This window comes from Oryx dammah, unplaced genomic scaffold (assembly GCF_014754425.2).
Source record: "Oryx dammah isolate SB20612 unplaced genomic scaffold, SCBI_Odam_1.1 HiC_scaffold_24, whole genome shotgun sequence".
Classification (NCBI taxonomy): Eukaryota; Metazoa; Chordata; class Mammalia; order Artiodactyla; family Bovidae; genus Oryx; species Oryx dammah.
Window position 1 is genome coordinate 66,142,637 of NW_024070208.1, and position 24,470 is coordinate 66,167,106.

Consider the following 24,470-nt stretch of genomic DNA (forward strand, 5'->3'; position numbering starts at 1 on the left):
TGGAGTAAGAATTTCAACTAAGAAAATTTACCTTTGTGCCCAAAATTTATTTTCCCTTCCCCTCCCTTTCATGTCCTTTCCTTTCCTTCCCTCCCTTACTCCCTCCCTCCCTTCCTTCTTTATTTCTCTCTCTGTCTGTTTGTTCTTTCTCTCTTCTTTCTTATTTGGTTCCTTTATTGTTCTCTTTTTGTTTTTGTTTTCTGAGATGTTAATCAAATTGTTGTCATTTGTAAAAAAAGCTTTTTACCAAAATATCTACAAATATGTACAAAATGTGCTGTTGTATTTTAATCTATATCAATAAATAATTGGTATATTACTTTGATTTTTTTGTTGTTTCAGGAAATTTTCTTTAAGCTTTCAGTTCAGTTCAGTTCAGTTGCTCAGTCATGTCCAACTCTTTGTGACCCCATGAATCACAGCACGCCAGGCTTCCTTGTCCATCACCAACTCCCAGAGTCTACCTAAACCCATGTCCATTGAGTCGGTGATGCCATCTAGCCATCTCATCCTCTGTCGTCCCCTTCTCCTCCTGCCCCCAATCCCTCCCAATATCAGAGTCTTTTCCACTGAGTCAATCTTCACATGAGGTGGCCAAAGTATTGGAGTTTCAGCCTCAGCATCAGTCCTTCCAATGACCACCCAGGACTGGTCTCCTTTAGGATGGACTGGTTGGATCTCTTGCAGTCCAAGGGACTCTCAAGAGTCTTCTCCAACACCACAGTTCAAAAGCATTGGTTCTTTGGTGTTCAGCTTTCTTCACAGTTCAACTCTCACAACCATACATGACTACTGGGAAAATCATAGTCTTGACTAGATGGACCTTTGTTGGCAAAGTAATGTCTCTGCTTTTGAATATGCTATCTAGGTTGGTCATAACCTTCCTTCCAAGGAGTAAGCGTCTTTTAATTTCCTGGCTGCAATCACCATCTGCAGTGATTTTGGAGCCCCAAAAAAGTCTGACACTGTTTCCACTGTTTCCCCATCTATTTCCCATGATAAGCTTTAGACTTCATTTATGGAGAGAGAAATGAAGACAGCATAATAGATACCTTAAAAGCAATCATTACTTTGGGTTTCTTTTGGTGTACTCTCATTCAAGTCCTGAATAAATCCTAACTTTGTGTACTATGAACACAGAAAATAAACAGAGACATAAGACATAAGACCATAAAGACTTTTGGTTCTTTTTAGCAAAGTTGTATACTTGCTTTTCTTTGCTCTGACAAATAACAAAGTGAGTTTTTGTCTTTGGAACCATCATCTCTTTATGAGATGTAATTACATCCAGTCTGTATGATTGCCCTTTATCTTGATAACCTTTTATTGAGCATTTACTGTGAATCAGAAAGCATTCTGAGTATCTTATATATAAGTATCATATATATAAATAAGTATGTGTATATATACATATATATATTAATTTATTTCATCCCTATACCTTCAAAATTTCTGAAGCAGACATTTTTATCCCCACAGATAGGAGTAAAAATGAGGCTACTGTATGTTAGCAAGGTTACCTCATAGCCTAAGTTATACAGAATAGTAGAAACAGACTTTGAATAAGTGAACTATAACAAGGCTTGAACTTGTAGCCACTATGACAAAGAGTATAAACATTTGATATCTGCCAGGAGTTAAGTTTGTCCCACAAGTAAAAGATACATTTTGTGAGGATTTGTTCTCTATTTACAAGGCTATTGGAAAGACTACACCCATAGTTCTTTCTTTGCCAGTTATTTATAATAACTGAAATTTAATATCATCTTGAGAGGTAACATTAAACTATGTAAAATCCTTAAGATTAAAAAAATATGCTTTGATTTTATTTCTAATTCTTTTGAGGGAATGAGATTTGAACTATACTGAGTTTTATAGGTATCCTATATATGTTCATGTACATAAAGTTAATTTCCTGTCTCAAGGGTAGCACAGACATAAAAAGGCCAATTATAATTTTATGAATAGGAAATATAAGATCTGGGGCTTTGATTTTCTCTATTGTTGCGCTCTAAATAATAGCACTATTTCTAGGGAATACTTACATCCGTTCTGACACAGAACAAGTAGGAACTTTCATTAGAGAAAAATCAAAGCAGATGTAATGTGTATCCCTGTATATTGCAAGTAATTTTAAAATAGATTCCAAACTGGTGTCTTATTTTGATGACACTCAAAAGACAGCTTTGAAATTGTTTGTCAGACTCTAGAGACTAAGGCACAGATGCAGTTCTGAATTAAGTGACTTTGTATTTTGAGGTTTGAAATGAGATCTAGTCTCAGTCGTATATTTCCATGATTGCGGACTAATTGAATGTGTTAATTGATTATTAAAGGGTTTATATTCTTAAAATTGTAAGGTTCATAAATAGTAATTTAAACATTTATGATAAAATTTAAGATGCAAACTTTATCTTCAGATTAATATAAGTAGGCAGAATTGCATAAGCCATATTTCAGTTTTATTGACACCAAAATGTTCTGGATTGGCATATTTTCCATAACATCAAGGAAAATTCCTTGAGATATCAAAAGTTCTGAATTGAATGTATTTAGACTTTTGTGGTTGATTCAAATATGTCATGAATGCTATTTCATTAAACAAATATTCATTTAATGAATACATAATATGCCTACAGTGTGCTAGGCTCTGTTCTTGGTATTGGTAGCACAAAACACATCTCTACCTTTGCACACTGCAAATCTTTTAAATATTTATTCTAAGTTCTCAGAAATGCCTTCCTAAGTGGTTAAAGTTTATTGGATCTGGGATGTACTCACATTTCATACCAATATCCTCTAAACACCTTACCAAAGAGGCTTAGGCAAAAATGGATGAGGTGGGCCAGGCTAGAAGAGGTAGAGGAAATTTCAGAACATGATTCCAGGCTGTGTTTTTCACCCTTAACAAAAGTATTTGGAGAACTATAAACTCTAAATTAAGGTAAGGCAGGAAGGAACTTATAAAGACTAATTAATGAACTTTATTTTGTTCTGTAAAATATAGAGAACTACTAAAGGCTTCAGGAATGGAGTGATCTTTTTCATTAACATAAATTGAAAATACATAATATTAGAGCTCCAGTACCATTAAGGTGGAGAATAGAACAGTGTCAAGCCAATGACATTGGGCAGACTAGACATTCGGTTTTATCATATATAGAAATAGACCCAATGATGGTCAATTAGTATAATAGAAACAGATTAGATTTCACATTTCTTGGCTATGCATATTTGTCCGTTCTTTCTTCCTTACACTGTAATCTTGAAATGTTTTCAGATTTCCCATAAATGAAGATAATAAATTATGGCATATTCAATTCATATGCTGTTTCTGATGGTAAATAATTCTGTATATATGGGCTTCCTTTGTGGCTCAGTGGTAAAGAACCCACCTGCAATACAAGAGATATGAATTTGATCCTTGGGTCAGGAAGATTCCCTGGAGAAGGAAATGACAACCCACTCCAATATTCTTGCCTGGAAAATCTCATGGATAGAAGAGCCTGGTGGGCTACAGTCCATGCCATGGGGTCCCAAAGAGCTGGGCATGACTTAATGACTGAGCACAACTCTGTATATCTATAGAGAAATGCTTATGTCCCCGCTCTCCCAGATGCTCTTGTGTATTCTATTTAGGTTACATAGAGGAACAGAGGGAGTAGATATACACACACAATTCACAAACTAGAAGGTGACAACTAAACGAAGTGGATATTACATATTTTAATTTTCATAAATTCTATTATATTCTGTTGTATATATAACTTAATAAGGGGAGATAACCCTGAAATCATAAAATTAAAATTTTCTTCCATGTCTTAATGCACAGGTTAGAATAGAATAAAATATTTTACCCAGATTTTATTTTTATAAAATATATTTACTTATATGTAGGTTGCTGCTGCTGCTGCTAAGTCACTTCAGTTAAAAGACTATAATTAACTTATCCTCAGTTGTTTGTGTGTGTTTCCAAAATCTTAAAGTTGATTTGGTAACATATGAGAAAAAGGAATTATATATATTTGACACATCTTTTTGAAGCATATGTTACATCATTTCAGCCAATTTTATTACTTAAAAATCACAGTTTCTGAATCCCAGATGTCATAGTAGGATAACTATGAATATAGCTGACTACAATTAGTTTAATTTTTTTCTAAACAGCTTATTGGTTGTTAGCTGTCATTTAAGAGAAGTAATTATAAGTTCCAATTAAAAATTCTGGTAGTTTTTATTAGTTCCCTATTGCTGCTGTAGCGAATTCCTATAAATTTAGTGGCTTAATGTATGGTGTTACAGTTCTGGGAACCAGAAGTCTGAAATGGGTCTTGTGGGACTGATAATGAAGGTGATGATGCTTCTGTAGGCTCTAGGGAGAGACTGCCTTTTCCAGCCTCTAGAGGCTGCCTGCATTCCTTGGCTCCTGACCACATCATTCCAAACTCATTACCGCTCTTCTTGGGTACTCATAAACTCTTGCATTTCTTTTTCACTGATCAAGATCCATGAGATTACATTGGATTCAGCTGGATAATTCAAGTTAATATTCTAATCTCAGAATCTCTAATTTCAGTCAAGTCTGCAAAGTTCCATGTGGAAGGAACATACTCACATACTCACAAGGAACATACTCACAGGTTTCAAGGAATAGTGTGTAGAATTCTGTGGAGGAAAGTGAAAGTCGCTCAGTCGTGTCCAACTCTTTGCAACCCCATGGACTATAAAGTCCATGGAATTCTCCAGGCCAGAATACTGGAGTGGGTAGCCTTTCCCTTCTCCAAGGTATCTTCCCAACTCAGGAATTGAACCCAGATCTCCCCCACTTGCAGGCAGATTCTTTACCAGCTAAGCAACAAGAAGGGTGACCTTTATTCTGTTATTACAGTAGTGTTTTTTTTTCTTCTTCTATTTTTAGCACTTGTACTACCAAACTTTATTTGTAAGTTGGGAAAAAATATTCTTCACCAGATATAATGGAATGATTTTTCCTCCAATATATTTTTTCTATAACTATATGATAATCGTTTTAATTGATAAAAATTAGTGGTCCCATGCCGTGAAAATTAAATTTGAATGACGAGTGCATGAATTTGGGGCTGCTGTTTTTGCTTCAGTTTATTTCAGTCATTCAGTCGTGTCTGACTGTTTGCGACCCCAAGGACTGCAGCATGCCAGGCTTCGCAGCATGCCAGGCTTCGCTGTCCATCACCAACTCCTGGAGCTTGCTCAAACTTATGTCCCTCGAGATGATGATGCCATCCAATCATCTCATCATCTGTCATCCCCTTCTCTTCCTGCCTTCACTCTTTCCCAGCATCAGGATCTTTTCTAATGAGTCAGTTCTTCACATCAGGTGACCAAAATATTGGAGCTTCAACCTCAGCATCAGTCCTTGCAATGAATATTCAGCACTGATTTCTTTTAGGATGGACTGGTTTGATCTCCTTGTAGTCCAAGGAACTCTCAAAAGTCTTCTGCAACACCACAGTTTAAAAATATCTATTCTTTGGTGCTCAGTTTTCTTTATGGTCCAACTCTCACATCCATACATGAGTACTGCAAAAATCATAGATTTGACTAGATGGACCTTTGTTGGCAAATTAATGTCTCTGCTTTTTAATATGCTGTCTAGGTTTATCATAGTTTTTCTTCCAAAGAGCAGTCTTGCATCTTTTAATTTCTTATCTGCAGTCGTTTTTGCTTGCTTGTCTCTTAATTCCATTACCATAATTTATGTAATTTTTAGGATATAAAATATGGCAATATAATGCATGCTACTTTATTTTTCTAAGATAATGAGTTCATAACCTTATCTCAGCTCAGATGAAGAGGTAATATATCAGTTTAAATCTAATAAAGCAGTCCATAATTTGATTAATCTTAATTATCTAATATAAATTTATGCTTTTGCCATGTGCTCTATTGAGATTCCTGCCTATGACTGACTAAAACTTGACCATCAATTCTTTCCCATTCCTTTCTCTGAGGGTCAGTTCCCTTACCTCCTTCACTGAACCTGAGCTAGCTCTGTGACTGGCTTTTTCAAGCAGGATGGAGCAGAAATGATGTCTGGTGTCAAGAGATTCAAGGCTTCTACTTTACCCCTCTTGGGTTCCTCACTACATAAAAGAAATACAACCCCAGTTAGAGAGGTGTTTCAAATTAGCCAAATTGAATGAGGCCATATGAAATGACAACAATGTGAAAAAAAAGTTCTTCAAATTTCCAGCCCCAAATAAGCACCATCAGTAGGGAACCAGAAGAATGATTCCCTCTGCTAGAATCAGAGCATGGAACCAGAACGCCAAACTCATCTGTCATGCCTGGATTCCTAAGCTGCAAAATCATGAACAAGTGAAATGTTGGTTGTTTAAACCTCTGAATTTGGGGCAGCTTGTTACTTAGTGACAGATAAGTGATTACATCCCCTCTTTTGTAAATTGCATTTAGTAATTTACTCCAAGCCTTTTGCTTTTCTGTGATGCATTGAGTGTGTTCCTGCGTGCACAGTCATCCCTGACTCTTTTGTGACTCCATGGACTGTAGCCTGCCAGGCTCCACTGTCCATGAGATTATACAGGCAAGAATACTGGAGTGGGTTGCCATTTCCTTCTCCAGGGGATCTTTCCAATTCAAGGACTGAACCCACATCTCCTGCATCGGATTCTTTACCACTGAGACCCCTGGGAATCCTTGAAGCATTGACTAGTAGATTTCAAATGTTTCTCATCTATTTTGAAATATCTGTGTGATGCAGCCTCTCCCAGTGGCATAATGGCTTTTTCTGTCTTTGGATATGTATCTCATCGTTGTCTACTGAAAGCTATAATTTAATTTGTCTACTATTGATTCAGAATAATGGTACAATGATTTGCATTTTACTGCTTATTTGGAGTATAAGAGCACACTTAAACAGATTTGAAATGTGGATAGCAAGACTTACAGCTCTGAACAAACTTTGTAGTCTTAAGCCTATCAAATTTTGTACTCTTCACATCTAGCCTCTGAAATAGTGTTTTATTGGGTTATAGAAAAAAAGAAAAATTGCATAGGTTAGCTGTCACATTCCTTGCCTACATGTCCAAAACATCAGGCTAGTCCCGTATGAAGGGCTGAAGGTTCAGAGATTCTATTGGAGAGAATGATTGAAATGATTGAACATAATCTCATTGACTCCACCCCAGGCTTCTGAGTGTCCATTCTGGTGAGGCATTAAGAACTGAATCTTGGTTAGAGTCCTCTGGGATGGTCAGAGGACATCAACTACATTGGCCCAGCAGCTACCTTGGTTGAGAGTCTTTATAGTTTTGTTATTAATAAACTTTATTTTTAGGGCAGATTCACAATAAACTTGACCAGAAAGTACAGCAAGTTGCCATATCCCCTGTCCCCACACATTCAATACCTCCCTCACCATCAACATCAGACATCAGAGGGGTACACTAGTTGAAATTGATGAAACTTCATTGAAAACACTATCTATTCTATCCCTTCACTACAGAGATGGGAGCAAATGTTCAGGCTTTCTATCATCTCAGTTAGAAAACCCTTGACTTTTCAATTTTGTGTACTCCTTATGTGTTTCTAATTATCTTACCTATCTTCATTTTTGCTCATCAGGTACCTTTGAATTTCCTTGCTCCCCTCTCAAAAAACTGTACATTTTATGTAAGAACGTTTTACCTTTGGCACCTGTGTTGATTACAGAACTGCATTATGCTTCTTCTCTGTCTGGATTTAAGGAGGAATCATGCAAGGATTACTTGTTTGGTTATAACTTTTCAGAATATGTTCATATTTATATCATCTTAAAATGCCTCAGTGAGAAGACCACAAATAGACTCAATAATGAGGCACATCTGGAAGGTAAATTAGAATTTAAAGTCATAGCAGAAAGATCAACAATGCTATTACTACTTTGTTATAAGAAAGAAAATAAATACCAGTACAAATCCAGTTGTCCTAAAGCACTCATCATTTATAAGTTAAAGACACGTGTATAGACATCTCTCTCTGAACACATATTTTCTAGTACTGTTTTACATAAAAGGGTGTATACTATATATGTTTTTGCTTGTAACATCCTTTGTTCACTCAAAAGTATACAATTGAGGCTCTTTCATGTCAAAGCATAATGGCATGTATAATGACTCTAATTTAATTTATAAAGGTGCACCTTCATTTATTTAGCCATGATTGATATATAAGATGCTTAAGTAATAATATTTAGATAGAAATCTTCTTAACTATAAGTTTGTTTACTACTGCTGCTGCTGCTGCTGCTAAGTTGCTTCAGTCGTGTCCGACTCTGTGTGACCCCATAGATGGCAGCCCACCAGGCTCCCCCTTCCCTGGGATTCTCCAGGCAAGAACACTGGAGTGGGTTGCCATTTCCTTCTCCAATGCATGAAAGTGAAAAGTGAAAGTAAGGTCGCTCAGTCCTGTCCAACTCTTAGCGACCCGATGGACTGCAGCCCACCAGGCTCCTCCATCCATGGGATTTTCCAGGCAAGAGTACTGGAGTCGGGTGCCATTGTCTTCTCCATGTTTACTACTGAAATATATATAAATTACATTCCCTTAGTGGTAAGACTCACTTTCACATAAAGTAATAAAGATTTACTTAAATAAAGTTCATATAAGTTGCCCACTTTATACATGGGAATTTTTAATATTTATCTTGAATTTTATTATTCTTATTACTGTAATATAGATATTTAATATTGATATAGGTAGATAAAAAAGAGAGAAAGAAGTAATTTCATGTGATTTTTCTGATCTAAATTATATTCCCCAATTTTTTCATATATTGCCCTTTAGAAGAATCAAAGCCTTTCTCAAAGATGCCTGTAATAGTAAAGGAAGAGAGAATGAATATATTTTATGTAAATGTGAATACATGAACTTTTAAATTCAAATGTAGTTATTGTGAAAGGAGTAAATGCCTTTTATGTTGAATCTAATTCATTCTATCTTTGAAATTTAAAATAAATGCTATAATATTTTTATTTATTCTAAAATTATTTCATTTCTTTATCCTCATATACAGTATAAGGAATGATGATTTTTTTTCTTAATTTTATTCTTCCACTGCTTTGCTTTTTGCCACTTGATAATCTAAAAGAAAACTCAGAGGAAAAAATATGTCAGCATTCTTCCGAAACCTCTTTGACTATAAATTAATTTGGTTTCTTATCAAGAGGAGAAAAGATGTATTTAATAGAATTCCCAAAGTCTCTTTGTTACTTGATAACACACAAAAAGAAATATATGTATCCAAATAGTTTGCTCAGATGGCTAGGAAGGAGTTATCTAGGATGGCAGATTTGCACAGATCTAGTGTGAATCAACAGAAGGCACAGCACGTCAGCTCATAAAAAGCAATGAGTAATTACATACAATGCATGTCAATTTTCCATTGTCAGTTCTAAAAATGAATTACATTTGAGAACAGAAATTATTAAAGAAAGCAGAAAAACTATTGTATCATTGTCTCTATAGAGTCTAAATTATCACCAACCCTACTTAATTATTCAGTATGTTTTAAAAATCTTTAAAAGGAAGTCAATCATGTTTAGCTCATTCATTGCAATTATTTGTAAGCAGTAGAAACAAACCACAAACTCAGTTAATTGTGTTTAAATTCTAAGACATTGTTCAGACCTACTGCAAAGCATAAAAGACATACCAGTTTCTCAGGGCTTGGAATAGGGTGAAATTGTATAGGTCCCTCTCTGTAACCACGCTGCTCTTCAGATAATGCAGAGCGCTTTCATCAATAGAAAATGGCAGACCCATGGCTTTGGGAATGTGATTTTTCTTGGAAATGGATGATAAATCACAATTATATAAACTAAGGAAAGACGTAATCTACCTATAGCCTTCATAATAATGATCATGGCAAGAGGAACCTATTGCATTTGCAAGATTAGAACTAACAGGTTTTGCAAAGAGCGCAATAAATCAATTTTGAAAATGCCAAGTCAAATCAGGTGTGCTAAGCTATTAACTAGTATTTGGCTTACAACAAAACCGGAAATTGAGTTATAGCATTTGTTTTAGACACTTCATTTGCAAAGTACATAAATGCTAAAAGGTATGGCACATTTACATATGCATCTTCTGCCCTCCTAGGAAAGAGAAGTTCAAACCACAATGTAAAATATTTTAAGAGCAATAAATCAATTCATATAAATTAAGTTTTAAAAGTTAATAATCCTGTAAGTGATGGTGATTTTGATACAATCTAGAAATGTTAGATAAAGCATATACAATTAAAGGCGGAGAAGGCAATGGCACCCCACTCCAGTACTCTTGCCTGGAAAATCCCACGGACAGAGGAGCCTGGTGGGCTGCTGTTTATGGGGTTGCACAGAGTCGGACATGACTGAAGCTACTTAGCAGCAGCAGCAGCATATAATTAATTAAAGGATATAATGCAAAATGCTCTGCTATAAAAACTATCTCTGACCAAGGGACAGACATACCTTCTTGGGAAATAGGACATTTTTCCTGTGTCAGTGAAAAACTTTTTTTTTTCCCCTGAAGTCCTCATTTCCCATTGCTGCCCCTGAGGATCCATTACTTAAAATGCAAGAATAAGCCAACAAATCAGGCTATGGACACCATCCACTTTTACTACTTTTAATTTATTTTCATGCTTGATATGTTACATAATATTTTATTATGGAGAAAAGTTCTTCCAAACCAGCAAAAAAAAATAATACTCTAGACCACAAGATCTTTTCTATTCTTAATATTCATTCTATTTTGCCAAGAATGGCAGGAATGTATCAACCTATTTAGCACATTTTCAAGTTTGATATTTGTGAAACCATGCTTCATTTTTCATGTTGAGTATTTTTTCTTCTTTCCATAGTTTCTTATCTCTAAAAGATAATGTAATGATGTCATGGGCTTCTATGGGAAACATGGGTTCAGTCCCTGGGTTGAAAAGATCATCTGGAGAAGGAAATGGCAAGCCACTTCAGTACTTTTGCCTGGGAAATCCCAGAGACATAGTAGCCTGAGAGACTGTCGCCTGGTGGGCTACAGTCCATTAAGTCACAAAGAATCAAACATGACTTAGTGACTACAAAACCACAGTGATGTTGTACAAAGATGAATGTTAAGATGATTCAGAAAGGACCACTTTTGCATTTTTTTGTTTGTTGATGGGAGTTTATACCCCTGCCATTCTTTATGGTATTTTGTTTTTTGCCATATCTGTTAATATCTGTTAACTAGATAACTGTTGCTAAAGTGGTAGATTTTCACTTGTTAGATGTATTTATATAGCACTAGACGAAAAATGATGTCTCTGCTTATCTGCACTGGTTTATTCCATATCCAATTTTTACATTTTGTTTCTTATAAATAAATTGTAAAAGTAAATCAGAGTGTTTCATTTACACACTATTGACTATTAAGAGATGCTGTCATTTTTTGTGGTGATAGTGGTTTAGTCGCTAAGTTGTAACAGGCTGCCAGGCTCATCTGTCCATGGGATTTTCCAGGTAAATTGCTGAAGTGGGTTGCCATTTCTGTCTCCAGGGGATCTTCCCAACCCAGGAATCTAACCTGGGTCTCCTGCAATGCAGGTGGATTCTTTACCAACTGAGCTACTATGTCATTTTTTAGTATAGTAACAACCAAATTCACCTAATTCCACAAAATGCTTACTATAGAAAACTTCAATTTTATTTCAGTCAAAATCTTAGCACTTAAGATATCTTCCTTTAATCTGACATGCATGTTTGCACATGATTTGAATATCCATACTGGTGCAAATTTGTGGATGAGTTTTGTTTTGTAAAATACTATAATGAACTTTTGAGTCTGGTGAATAATATGGATTATCAAGTTGCACTTTTGTGGTAAAATAATAATCCTCAAATTCTATATTGGTTTATGATCTGATTCTGACAGAGTGTTGCAAGGAAAATTGAAATATTTTATTTTATTCTTTGTAGTTGAAATATAATTGATGTGTAATAAAATCTTAAACGTGCAGTTTGATGTTGTTCCGTTGAGTCTGACTCTTTGCGACCACATGAACTGCAGCACGCCAGGCCTCCCTGTCTTTCACCATCTCCTAGAGTTCACTCAAACTCATGTCCATTGAGTCGGTGATGCCATCCAGCAATCTCATCCTCTGTCATCCTCTTCTCCTGTTGCCTTCAATCTTTCCCAGCATCAGGGTCTCTTCCAATGAGTCAGTTCTTCACATCAGGTGGCCAGAGTATTGGAGCTTCAGCTTGAGCATCAGTCCTTCCAATGAATGTTCAGGGTTGATTTCCTTTAGGATTAACTGGTTTGACTTCCTTGCAGTCCAAGGGACTCTCAAGAGTCTTCTCCAACACCACAGTTCAAAAGCATCAATTCTTTGGCTCTCAGCTTTCTTTATAGTCCAACTGTCACATACATACATGAATTTGAAATAGTTCATCTGGAATACCATCACCTCCACTAGCTTTTTTTGTAGTGATGCTTCAATTTGATGAGTTTTTGCAAATGCTCAAACTGTTACCCCACTTCCCTCATCATTCATTTATCAAACTGAGCACCAAGTGTGAACCCGTAATTGCTAAAAATACAGTTATGAATTAAATCAAATCACCACCCTAGAAGTATGGAGAGGAAGGCAAAAGAAAGTGATTTGTCATGAAGTGGTAAAAAAAAAATCTTTAAACATTCACAGGAAGGAGAAATAGCAAGAGGGTGATCAGTTCCTCTTGGGGAAGAGCAGATCCAGAAAGACTGACTATAGGAGAAAATAATTTTGCCCTGACTCTACCTTAACACTTCATGGATTGTCATGAGAAGTGAGGTTCATTTAAAAAGGAAACACCGAATTTGCATTGCAACTCAGGTTCTAGCAACCAAGTTTTAAATATTCTAGTTTGATTTTTGAATGAATGTCATAAAATCAAGTCCAATATCAGGAGATTCACTGTGATCCCCAAAGCAGCTGGGTTTACATAGTTTTTAATAATCACCTTCTCTTAAATTATATTCCATGTAATGCTCATTTGCTCAGTCATGTCCAACTCTTTGTGACCCCATGTACTACAGCCTGCCAGGTTCCTCTGTCCCTAGAATTCTCCAGGCAAGAATACTGGATTGGGTTGCCATTTCCTACTTTAGGGGGTCTTCATGACCCAGGGATTGAACCTGAGTCTCGTGTCTCCTGCATTGGCAGGGGTGCTCTTTACCACTAGGTCCACCTAGGAAGCTCCCAAATTATATTCCATAGTTAACTTAAATTGTCATGTTAAAGGTTTTTTTTTTTTTTTAATTAAAATCTCAAAGTTTGCTAAGTTCCATTCAGTTCAGTTCAGTTGCACGGTCGTGTCTGACTTTGCGACCCCATGGACTGTAGCACGCCAGGCTTCCCTGTCCATCACCAACTCCCTGAGCTTACTCAAACTCGTGTTCATCAAGTCAGTGATGCCATCCAACCGTCTCATCTTCTGTCATTCCCTTCTCCTCCTGCCTTCAATCTTTCCTAGCATCAGGGTCTTTTCCAAGGAGTCAGTTGTTTGCATCTGGTGGGCAAAGTATTGGAGTTTCAGCTTCATCATTAGTCCTTCCAATGAATATTCAGGACTGATTTCCTTTATGGTAATAGATAAAAATGAGAGCAAAGTTTCTGAGGAAAGATTTCCTTATTATTGTTGGATGAAAGATGTCTTCTTACTCCTAACATGTTTGGGTCTGAGGAAAATATATTGAAAAATAAACTGAGAGTTCTGAAAATTTACTCTGCAGCAAAAAAATTAATTTTCAAATAAATAAGTTTGAAGTGCTTGCAGTTGAAATTTAAAGGTGGTCTCAAAATAGAAACAGATTGTTCTCTTTTGTTGTATTAGAATGAAACATTGAAAGGAGTTTTCCTGATAAATAGTTAAAAATCTTACATAAAGGAGATATTACATAAAGAAGTTTTAGTTGCCATAAAGATTACCAGAAAGAGATTAATGGAAAAGAGTTCATGTAGATTACTAATGAGAAGTAATATTCTCAAGAATTTTATATATTAATAAATGGCTCTAAATAAATGACCTCTATAGCTTATTTACCTGAAAGTTATTAAAATATTAATTATTAAAGAGTGAGACTTTCAAAATTGTGATTATTTTTTTAGATGTATAATTAAATGGCCAAACTTTATTGAGAGCTGCCATTTTTAAATCTGAAGGAGCATGCTCCAGCTTTGGAGTAAATTTAGCAAAGATTATTGGAACTTGATGCCTCAAACTTCAAATTATAGGCACGGATAGAAGCTTAACAAAAATACATCAAAGTTGGAACAAAATAAATAGTGCTATTTTGTAACTATGCATGTTCACTGATGCCATTTTGCACTTGTGATATGTTAGGCTATTAGTAGGAAAGTTGTAGGAGAGCCTGAGGTCATTTCTCACTCTAAATAGTGTTTTTCAACCATGACTGCACATTGGAACCACCTGGGAGTTTTAAAAATTACTGATGTCAAGGTTCTACCCCTAGAGTTTTTCATGTAATTGGTCTGAGGTACAGGCTGGACTTCAGGACTGTGCAGCCAAGGTTAAACTAACTGTTCTAAAGAAACTTGAAATATGAGAAGCTTGAAGATTTTAAAGGAGACCCCAGAGACAACTGTGTTGCAGAAATTATGGCAAAATAAGTATTGTACATTAATCCAAGATGAACACAGAAGTGTCAAGTAGGGAAGATACCCAGAGAAGGGTTGCTTCAATTATGTAAAAGTGTTTATCATAGATTGAAAACAGTATAGTCAGAAAACATCTTAAGAGAACAACCAGCAACACAATTCTCAATAAAACCAATTGTGTAAATAATAATTTGATTCACAAAATTTTGAAGATGAAGGGAAGTGATGTTTTTAAATATCAGAACAACACTCTGAGAACACCTGAAAGCTCAGTTAAATTATAACAATTAATTTCTGATATGTGGGTGGGTCAGTGGTTTGCTTGTGCCTTATTAAAAAAAAAATATTAATCAAATAGTTATGCCCAAATCATCTTAGAAATAGTCTCTAATCTCCACAAAAGTAAATGAGACCACTAAGTAAGTTATCACCATTTTTGTGGAGCCCATAAAAAATTGCTTTCAAGGGACTTAAGTCAAATTATTCCCCTGATGGCAGGAGCTGGGTATTGGTGAAGATGTGTCCTTTGTGAGTAAGGAGAAGAGTATAAGTGGATATAAAAATAGTAAAGGAATAATTAGCTTTTAAAAAACACTAAATTCCATGTTTAGCAAAGTTAATGAGCCCCTAAATTCCTAAAGCTGAATATTGGTGTGTAAATGAGTATTCCAAACCAAGAGAGACTAACCTTAATATTTGCGGATGTTAAACAAAAAACAAATTTTCCCCTACCATCTATATCTCCTAGGTTTAAATCAAACAAATGTTTTGGCTCTTAAAATTCCCCAATAAGTTCTGCTTTTCTGATAATGTCATTTATTGGTGGATTACATTTTTAAAAATCATTTATCAGGAAAAATTTGAATTTACATTTTCAAAATTGTATGTTGGATTAATTCAGCAGTTTTGTTTTGTTTTGTTTTTTTAATTTGGCTTGTGTTTCCGGTTAACCAGTTTGACTACTGATATATAAACATTGAAAAATATTTGTTGAAAGTACAAAGTATCAACTGACTTTTGAGGGTACTAGTGTAAATTCAGTTACTTTTTAAGATGTTTGCATATTCACACTATCTTCTCCTTACTCACAAAGGACACATCTTCACCAATACCCAGCTCCTGCCATCAGGGAAATAATTTCACTTAAGTCCTTTGAAAGCAATTTTTTATGGGCTCCACAAAAATGGTGATAACTTACTTTTGTGGAGATTAGAGACTATTTCTAAGATGATTTGGGCATAACTATTTGATTAATATATTTGATTCACACTATCAGGATAGTGTGAATATGCAAACATCTTAAAAAGTAACTGAATTTAGTTACCATCATATAGTTATAGTCCTTCAAATAATCCTGATAGTGTAAATTATTTGAAGGACTATAACTGTATGATGGTTTCAGATAATGGTAACTGAATATGCAAGTGTTGAAAAGATAAGATTTTTTCTTTTTTTAATATAAATCTATTTATTTTAATTGGAGGTTAATTACTTTACAATATTGTATTGGTTTTGCCATACATCAACATGAATCTGCCACAGGTATACATGTGTTCCCCATCCTGAACCGCCCTCCCTCCTCCCTCCCTGTACCATCCGTCTGGGTCATCCCAGTGCACCAACCCCAAGTATCCAGTATCATGCATCGAACCTGGACTGGCGGTTCGTTTCATGTATGATATTATACATGTTTCAATGCCATTCTCCCAAATCATTCCACCCTCTCCCTCTCCCACAGAATCCAAAAGACTGTTCTGTACATCTATGTCTCTTTTGCTGTCTCGCATACAGGGTTATTGTTACCATCTTTCTAAATTCCATATATATGCATTAGTATACTGTATTGGTGTTTTTCTTTCTGGCTTACTTCACTCTGTCTACTAGGCTCCAGTTTCATCCACCTCATTAGAACAGATTCCAGTGTATTCTTTTTAATGGCTGAGTAATACTCCATTGTGTATATGTACCACAGCTTTCTTATCCATTCATCTGCTGATGGACATCTAGGTTGCTTCCATGTCCTGGCTATTATAAACAGTGCTGCGATGAACATTGGGGTACATGTGTCTCTTTCAATTCTGGTTTCCTCGGTGTGTATGCCCAGCAGTGGGATTGCTGGGTCATAAGGCAGTTCTAGTTCCAGTTTTTTAAGGAATCTTCACACTGTTCTCTGTAGTGGCTGTACTAGTTTGCATTCCCACCAACAGTGTAAGTGGGTTCCCTTTTCTCCACACCCTCTCCAGCATTTATTGCTTGTAGACTTGTTGGATCACAGCCATTCTGACTGTCATGAAATGGTACCTCACTGTGGTTTTGATTTGCATTTCTCTGATAATGAGTGATATTGAGCATCTTTTCATGTGTTTGTTAGCCATCTGTATGTCTTCTTTGGAGAAATGTCTATTAGTTCTTTGGTCCATTTTTTGATTGGGTCATTTATTTTTCTGGAATTGAGTTGCAGGAGTTGCTTGTATATTTTTGAGATTAGTTGTTTGTCAGTTGCTTCATTTGCTATTATTTTCTCCCATTCCGAAGGCTGTCTTTTCACCTTGCTTATAGTTTCCTTTGTTGTGCAGAAGCCTTTAAGTTTAATTAGGTCCCGTTTATTTATTTTTGCTTTTATTTCCAGTATTCTGGGAAGTGAGTCATAGAAGATCCTGCTGTGATTTATTTTGGAGAGTGTCTTGCCTATGTTTTCCTCTAGGGGTTTTATAGTCTTACGTTTAGATCTTTAATCCATTTTGAGTTTATTTTTGTGTATGGTGTTAGAAAGTGTTCTAGTTTCATTCTTTTACAAGTGGTTGACCACTTATCCCAGCACCACTTGTTAAAGAGATTGTCTTTTCTCTATTGTATTCTTGCCTCCTTTGTCAAAGATAAGGTGTCCATAGGTGCGTGGATTTATCTCTGGGCTTTCTATTTTGTTCCATTTATCTATATTTCTGTCTTTGTGTCAGTACCATACTGTCTTGATGACTGTGGCTTTGTAGTAGAGCCTGAAGTCAGGCAGGTTGATTCCTCCAGTTCCATTCTTCTTTCTCAAGATTGCTTTGGCTATTCGAGGTTTTTTGTATTTCCATACAAATTGTGAAATTATTTGTTCTAGCTCTGTGATAAAAACCATTGGTAGCTTGATAGGGAGATTTTTTTTAATATGGGCTGATGAGTTTGAAATTTAAGTACTAGGGGATAAATTTAAAAAACCCTCTTACTGGAAGATTAAATTTTTCCTTTTGGTGGGAAATTTTTATGGAACATATACAAATTGAAAAAGAGAAGCAGAAGCTTAGGGAGGAAACTTGTCTAGGTAAACTTGGGTAGTTTTAGATCTAGGAGAGACAGGATATTCATGGACTTGAAAATAGGAAGCTACTCTGTAATGTTAGAGGCCAACGGCTGCCATATGCTAATTGAATTCTATGCTATGCTAATCACTCCATCTCTGATCAGATCCTATAAAATGATTTGTAAATATTTACATGAATGTTAGATGATGGAATCAGCATGACATGTGACTGAATATGAGAATAGTGAAAAGAGGAAAGAGGAAACAAGGTTGATGATGGACCCAGATTAGGGCAACAGTAGGTTTGGATACAACAAGTCTGGGGAGAGAAACAAAAGAGGAAGTAGGGCTCAAGGGAGCACAGAGAAGTCCAAAGCTCCCTACACAAGTGCTACTCACCCAGGATATCAACTGGCTTCCTAGCCCCACATAAGAGCAGCTCATCCAGAGTAGACTGGAGTTTTCCAGATTGAGGGGCGCCAGCTCTTCATGCTCCATTTCCCTAATTCCTGGTCCAAAGGCATGAGAGAAAAATGAGCTCCTCTACAGAGAGAAGGCAGGCCAACTCTAAGCAAATGTTAATATTATCTTTCAAATTTCTCATTTTCACAAATGTTGACTAATCAAGTTGAGAAAATAAAATGAAAACAAGCAGATTTGGTTTGATTGGCATGAGATATAATCTCTTTCAAGGATAGGGCTGCTTTAGCAGGCAAATGAATCCTGGTAGACATGGAAGACCTTGCTCCTAATCCAAAATAAATAAGATGTGTTTTAGTGGAAAATGGCAAATATATCAAAAGGGTAACTTGACAGCAAGTGCACAGAATACTGTAAAAATGTTTCCTTCTTACTTTACATGCATGTGTAATTCCTGCTTGAATGCAAGAAGACTAAATACCAGCTTTATTTAATATATTTTGTGTCAACTTCTGTATAATTTTTTTTTTTTTGAGGTGAGAGGAGCGGAAAGAGGAGAACATTAATTCCAGATGGCTTTAAGCAAATGTTAGAAAGGTGAACATTCATAGGCTTCCAAATATCTGTTGGCTAGTTGACATTTACAAATACTGTATAGGTAAGCTTTCTCCTTAAGCTGTATTAAGGTTCTGGCAGTGAGTAAAGGATGTGTGAAATGAAATATGCCATTCAAATATAGCAAAGAAAGAGAAAATTTGTAACCACTATTGGGAGGAAATCACGAAAACCAAATCTCTATGTTATTTAATATGTTCTACTAAGGTACTGCAGAAAGTTTAACTATATTCAGCTATTCAAAATATTTCCAACTTTTACTTCAATTTTTTTGAGAGGCAAGTTGTCTGTTTAAATGAGGAAGCACTATGTTTTAAATTCCTGAGCATACTTAATAAGACCAGAAGACAGTATTAATAAGAAGGATAGTATTTATAAGGATTGCTTAAAGATGCAAGCTGGTAAGATACTAACTGTAATTCTTTAATTCTGGTATGTTTGCACCATCCAGCTGTATGAAAACAAAGTGTATATTTCCAAGCTGTATGTTTCAGGAACAGAAGAAATCCAGCATAGCAAATGTGAAATTCCCAAATAGTATGCAAAAATATGTCAATCATTGCTTTAATCTAACATGGGAGCTGGCAGTAACAACTCCAGGCAGCATATATAGACGATTGTGAATGTTTATCTATACACAGATATCATAAGAAAGATGTGAAAACAGGCAAATAACTTTAGGGTTCCTGAATACTGTTTATTAAGTTCTATTCTCTAAATTAAAAAATAATATCCAAAATATCATGCCTACTATAATTGACATCTATTTCTATCTCACTTGTGGATATATATCATTATCATTAATAAAATGACTTGAAAATTATTGAAATTTTCCAGAACATATTAAAAAAAAACAGCTTTCAAATTAATTTAATGAAGCTGACAAAATGTTGATCATAAACAATAACAAAATATATATATTTTTAAATTTCATTTTCTAATTGGTTATTCATGGTATAAGGAAATAAAAGCTTTTCATATGTTGATATTCTATTGAATAATCTTGTTGGCTACATTTACTTACTAGTTCTAATATTTAAAATTTTCTACATATACAGTAATACCATTTGCAAATATGACCAGGGTATTTCTTTTTTCCAATACTTGGGCACTTTTTATTCCTCTTATTGAACTGGCTGGGGAGTCTTTTCTTATTTCTGATCTCAGAAGAAAAGTTTTCAATATATGCTTATTAATTACCTTATTTTCTGTAGGTTTCTATGACTCCCCATAATCAGATTTTAAAATTGTGTTATAGTCCTTTTTTGGGCATCTTAAAACTCATATGATTTTCTGCATCCTTTGATATAATAAGAATTTTTCTTTCAAATAGTTCTTGTAATGAATTACATCAGTTGATTTTATGATAGTAGAACAATTCTGCAGTATTGGAATAAACCTAAGTTGTTTTTCAATTTTAATAGTTTTTATAGAGTTGTAATTCACATACCATAAAGTTCACCCTTTAAAAGTATACAATTCAGTGATTAGTATATTCAAAAAGTTGTGTAATAATCACCAAACAAATTTTCGCTCCTCTCCCCAACTCTTGACAATGATTAATTTACTTTCTATCCTTATTTGCTATTTCTGGATATTTCATATAAGTAGAATCATATAAAGCCTTTGTTGTTTGGCATTATTCATGTCATAATATGCTGGCAGTTCACTCTTTTTATGGCTGATAAAAAGCAAACATACAACTTTTTGTTTATCCATTCGCCAACTGGTGGACATTTGTATTGTTTCCACTTTTTGGCTATTAAGTATGATGGTACTATCATTACGCAACTCAGGTTTTTCTGCTCGCCACTTGAAAGCCAATATTTGAGAGACAAATGTTGGTAGGAAAGGAAAGATTGCTTTACTCAAGAGTAAGAACCAACTCTTAACTGTTGACTGGGGGAGCAAAAGCTTTTTGAAGGGGAGTTTCAGGGGTGCACAAGCGGTAGGTGGGGCTATGTATAGAATAGCACAATTAGTTCTGACTATCATTTTGAAGTTAGTCACATGGTCTGATCGCCACCATCTTGATTGTTTTAAGTCATTTAATCTTCAGTTCCAGAGTCAGTTTGTTCCCCTTTCCTTGAAGCCAAGATAGAGCAGCTTATGCATGGCTACAGTCTGGTCAACATGTAGTCAACTTTTTCTACCAATGGGGGTTTCAGTATCTGCAAATTGGTTTAAAAGATATGGCTCAGAATACAATTTATGGCTAAATTATTATTATTGTTGTTTTCCTTGAAAGTTTTTCTTTCTTTTTGCATTTTTCACTTCTCTGATTAAACTTACTTGGTTAAATTTTTTCTACAAAAAAGAAGCAGGTGGAGGGCATAGGCTAGGGAAGATGAGGGTTTCTGTGCTGGGAAGGCCTTATAGGGTCCTTCTTAGTCATACCATAAATATTTGTGGACAGGTTTCGGTAATCATATGCCACAGTTCTCTTGGATATATGCTTAAGAGATAAAATTGCTGGAAAGTGAAGTCACTCAGTCATGTCCGACTCTTTGTGACCCCATGGACTGTAGCCTACCAGGCTCCTCCATCCATAGGATTTTCCAGGCAAGAATACTAGAGTGGGTTGCCATTTCCTTCTCCAGGAGACCTTCCTGACACAGGGATTGAACCTGGGTCTCCTGCATAGTAGGCAGATGCTTTACCATTTGAGCCACCAGGGAAGATTGCTAGGGCTTTTGATAATTCTGGGTTTAAATTTGGTGAAGAAATGGAACACTGTTTCCCCAAGTGGCTGTACCATTTTCTACTTGCTACAGTCATCTTTGAGGGGTTGTTTCCACATGCTCACTCTTGCTTGTTATTTTCCATCATTTGATCATAGTCATCCTGCCGAGTGTAAAATCGTTTCTCACTGTAGTTTTGATTTGCATTTCACTAGTGACCGATAATGTTGAGCATCTATTCATGTGCTTCTTGCCCATCTTTGTATCTTTTTTTGAGAAATAACTGGACACATTTTGTATTTTTAATTGTTGGGTTGTAAGTTATTTACATATTCTGAATGCAATGCCTTTATGAGATGTATGATTTGTAAAAATCACTTCCCATTCTATAGATTTCTTTTCCTTTTGCTGTTTCAGTTCAGTTCAGTCACTCAGTCATGTCCAACTCTTAGCAACCCCATAGACTGCAGCACACCAGCCCTCCCTGTCCATCACCAACTCCCGGAGTTTCCTCAAACTCATGTCCATTGAGTCCGTAATGCCATCCATCATCTCATCCTCTGTCGTCCCCTTCTCCTCCTGTCTTCACTCTTTCTCAGCATTAGGGCCTTTTCAAGTGAGTTAGTTCTTTGCATCAGGTAGCCAAAGTTATGGCGTTTCAGCTTCAGTGTCAGACTTTCCAATGAATATTCAGGACTGATTTCCTTTAGGATGGACTGGATGGATCTCCTTGCAGTCCAAGGGACTCTCAAGAGTCTTCTCCAACACCAAAGACTGAAAGCATCAATTCTTTGGTGCTTCAGTTCAGTTCAGTTCAGTTGCTCAGTCGTGTCCGACTCTTTGCGACCCCATGAATCGCAGCACGCCAAGCCTCCCTGTCCATCACCAACTCCTGGAGTTCACTCAGATTCATGTCCATCAAGTCAGTGATGCCATCCAGCCATCTCATCCTCTGTCGTCCCCTTCTCCTCCTGCCCCCAGTCCCTCCCAGTATCAAAGTCTTTTCCAATGAGTCAACTCTTTGCATGAGGTGGCCAAAGTACTAGAGTTTAAGCTTTAGCGTCATTCCTTCCAGAGAAATCCAGGGTTGATCTCCTTCAGAATGGACTGGTTGGATCTCCTAGCTCTCTTTATAGTCCAACTGTCACGTCCATACATGACTACTGAAAAACCATAGCTTTGACTAGATGGACTTTCGTTGGCAAAGCAATGTCTCTGCTTTTTCATATGCCATCTAAATTGGTCATAGCTTTTCTTCCAAGGAGCAATCATCTTTTAATTTCATGACTGCAGTACCATCGGCAGTGACTTTGGAACCCCCCAAAATAAAGTCTGTCACTGTTTCCACTGTTTCCCCATCTATTTGTCATGGAGTGATGGGACCAGATGCCATGATCTTCATTTTCTTAATGTTGAGTTTTAAGCCAACTTTTTTACTCTCTTCTTTCACTTTCATCAAGAAGCTCTTTAGTTCTTCTTCACTTTCTGCCATAAGGTTGGTGTCATCTGCATCTGAGGTTATTGTTATTTCTTCCAGCAATTTTGATACCAGCTTGTACTTCATCCAGCCCAGCATTTTGAATAATGTACTTTGCATATAAGTTAAATAAACAGGGTGACAATATTCAGCCTTGATGTACTCCTTTCCTGGTTTGGAACCAGTTTGTTGTTCCATTTCCAGTTCTAACTATTGCTTCCTGACCTGCATACAGATTTCTCAAGAGGCAGGTCAGGTGGTCTGGTATTCCCATCTCTTTCAGAATTTTTCACAGTACATTGTGATCCAGAGTCAAAGGCTTTGGCATAGTCATTAAAGCAAAATTAAATGTTTTTCGGAGCTCTCTTGCTTTTTCAATGCCCCAACAGATGTTGGCAATCTGATTTCTGGCTTCTCTGCCTTTTCTAAATCCAGCTTGAACACCTGAAGTTCATGGTTTATGTACTGTTGAAGCCTGGCTTGGACAATTTTGAGCATTACTTTACTAGCATGTGAGATGAGTGCAGCTGTGTGGTAGTTTGAGCATTCTGTGGCATTGCCTTTTGGGGGATTGGAATGAAAACTGACCTTTTCCAGGCCTATGGCCACTGCTGAGTTTTCCAAATTTGCTGGCATATTGAGGCAGCACTTTCAAAGCATCATCTTTTAGGATTTGAAATAGCTCAACTGGAATTCCATCACCTCCACTAGCTTTGTTCATAGTGATGCACCCTAAGGCCCACTTGACTTCGCATTCCAGGATGTCTGGCTCTAGTTTGGGGATCACACCATCATGATTATCTGGGTTGTGAAGATCTTTTTTTAATAGTTCTTCTGTGTATTCTTGCCACCTCTTCTTAACATTTTCTGCTTCTGTTAGGTCCATACAATTTCCGTCCTTTATTGTGCCCATCTTTGCATGAAACGTTCCCTTAGTATCTCTAATTTTCTTGAAGAGATCTCTAGACGTTCCCATTCTTTTGTTTTCCTCTATTTCTTTGCATTGGTCGCTGAGGAAGGCTTTCTTATCTCTTCTTGCTATTCTTTGGAACTCTGCATTCAGATGGGTATATCTTTTCTTTTCTCCTTTTCTTTTCACCTCTCTTCTATTCACAGCTATTTGTAAGGGCTCCTCAGACAACCATTTTGCCTATTAGCATTTCTTTTTCTTAGGGATGGTCTTGATCACTGCCTCCTGTACAATGTCACAAACTTCTGTTTATAGTTCTTCAGGCACTCTATCAGATCTAATCCCTTAAGTCTATTTGTCACTTTCCACTGTATAATCATAAGGGATTTGATATAGGTCATACCTGAATGGTCTAGTGGTTT

The 24,470-nt window shown here is 36.2% G+C and overlaps 1 protein-coding gene and 1 non-coding gene across 2 annotated transcripts in view; one reads left to right on the plus strand and one right to left on the minus strand.

The window, feature by feature from the left end:
• GPC5 (glypican 5) overlaps nucleotides 1–24,470 on the plus strand; it is a 1,587,765-nt gene that overhangs the window by 658,613 nt on the left and 904,682 nt on the right. The window lies entirely within an intron of this gene.
• On the minus strand, nucleotides 21,586–21,658 carry TRNAS-ACU. Its single transcript has one exon. It is a non-coding gene; the product is annotated as a tRNA-Ser (tRNA).